Here is a 2468-nt window from a genome sequence, read left to right as displayed (position 1 = left end):
AGGTGACCATGACCAGGGCTGGCTAGGACTAGAATGAGGCTGGGGTGGGGAGGGGGATGCCCACACACTGAGTCACTTGACTTATTGGATTTCTGAGAAGCCGTTTCCCTCCCTCATTCCTCCTCCCCCCCTGCCCCCCCCCCCAGCCAAGGCCACTCTTTAGAGCTGAGCTGTTTGAGAGCCAAGGTATTACACAGGATCTGAAAGAATACAGCAGACAGACCAGCAGCTCTGAGAGTTCTCAGAACCAGCTCTGGGAGGGCCGAGGCTCAGGGCTCACAACGAGGGGAAGTCTGGGGATTGGCCATGGATCTGTGTGATCTGGAGCCATATCCTCGGCTTCTCTGAGCCTCAGATGGGCTCCTAACTCCTCCTGAGACAGAGTTATTTTGTGGGTTATTAAATAAAGCATATCTAATGCTCAGCCTGATGCAGCTTCTCTGGGAGATGGGCTTGACTCTTAGTACTGGGAGTCCGACCTCACCTTAAAGGCACACACATACCCCAAGCAAAAGAGCTAGCAAGATGGCTCAATAGGTAAAGGCGCGTGCTGCCAAGCCTGACACACCCAAGTTCAATCCCTGAGCCCTGAGCGTACATGCTGGAAGGAGAGAACCAAGTGTGAGCCAGCCCTCACATGTATGCCTGACATTTGTTCTCTCTTCCTCTCTGTCTATCTGTCTCTGTCTCTCCCCCTCCCTCATTCCCTTCCTTCCTCTCCTTCTCTTTCTCCCTTCCCATCAAAATGGTGTCAAGTGGGAGCCAATGTCTGACTACGGATTGTCACGGTCTGAGATGGACACTGCACCTATATACAGACAAAGACCCTTCGGCTCCCTCAGATGAACAGAGGCCTAAGATCACACAGGTAGTAACGGGGCAGAGCTCAGAGCAAACCCTGGACCTTCCCACAAGCGTCTCCCAGGTGCCAAGTAGCCCAGGCTATCATTCTATTGAACACGTGCTATACCTGTTCTGAGCCATTTCCTGGGACCAACTTGGTTAGCAATGACCCCAGTGGGCTGGATCCCAGTCCCCAGGAGGCAACTGAGATACAAAGACTGTAAGAACCCTCCCCAGGGTCCGAAGTGAGTGCAGATCCAGTGTCTTAGCAGAGGTCAGGAATGAGATCCAGTTACAGGTAAATATCAAGTGGATGGTGAGGTCAGGGCGGTGACTTACCTGCTGGCTCCTGCCCTGGATCTGCCCCACAGAAGTGGGCCACCCCCAATGATGCTGACCCTGCTCCACACTCATCCTCTCTCCAGTGAACCCTCCCTGGGCTACACAATCATTTCTTCTTCCTTTGAAAAAGCTGCTCCCTGAAGCTGGGCACAGAGCCAGGCCCTGCCTGGCCTGAAGACACAGCCCAACCCCGGGGAGGAGGCTCTGGCGAGCAGCCCGTAACCATGCGCCCTTCGGTAATGAGATTAATGAAAATAAGAGTTCTGAGTGAGCGGAGCTGGCCACCGGCAGTCACCTGCGGGGAACGGGATGCTTCGCCGATTTCAGTCATGCTGTCTTCTCCCAACCTTCGGAGGAAGCACTGCTGTGCCTCCGGTTGACAGGCAGGGAAACCGAGGCAGTGGAGGGTTCCAGAGTCTTCCATGAGAAAGGAGAGCAGATACTCTTTAGGGAACACCTATTCTGTTTCAAACCTCAGGACACTCACTAGGGAATATCACAAGTCGAATCCCTCTTGTCTGCCTACCCCACAGTGTGCGTAGAAGTGGACGGTTGCCCCCCACTTCCTGGGGTAGGGGAGCTGGACTTTGAGTCCAGGCTAAGACAGTAACTAGTGCCCCATCCTTGTCTTAATTTGTGACTCCCTAGAAGTCTGTGCCCAGCCCAGAGTATAGGGGGACACCAGGAGAGGGTTCTTGAAAGAGGTGGCATTGGTTATATTTGAACTGGGTCTTGAAGGGTGAATAGGAGTTCAAAGAGATAAGGGGAAAGGGCAACAGCATGTATAAAAATCAGGAACCCAAAGGACAAGTCCCGATTGTCTCTCTCAACTGCAGGTGACTCGTTCCAAGTTTATCTCTGTGCCTTAGTTTCTTCATCAGTGGTTCTGAGCTTGTGAGGACCACGAGTCAGATTCAAAACTGCATGGTAGCCTGTCTCTGGGGAGGCAGAGAGCTCAACACCCACTGAGCTCAGCCAAATAGACAGCATTGTTTATACATATATATTAGCCTAGTCCTGAGGCACGGAGGCAGGAGGATGGGAGCCCAGGGTCATCCTCTGCTACATACTGAACTGAGCAAACCAGGGAGCACACTGTAGTCCCAGCACTAGGGAGGCAGAAGCAGGATCAGGAGTTCAAAGTCATCCTTATAATTAATCAGGAACCACCTTATTTATAAACAAACAAACAAATAAGCAAACCAACAGGGGCTGGAGGATGTCTCAGTGGTTAAGAGCCTGGTGCCCTTCCAGAGGACTCAGGTTCGATTCCCAGCACACAC

The sequence above is a fragment of the Micromys minutus genome (genome assembly GCF_963924665.1).
Source record: "Micromys minutus genome assembly, chromosome: 9".
In the NCBI taxonomy this organism is placed as follows: domain Eukaryota; kingdom Metazoa; phylum Chordata; class Mammalia; order Rodentia; family Muridae; genus Micromys; species Micromys minutus.
This window is presented reverse-complemented; position numbering follows the sequence as displayed.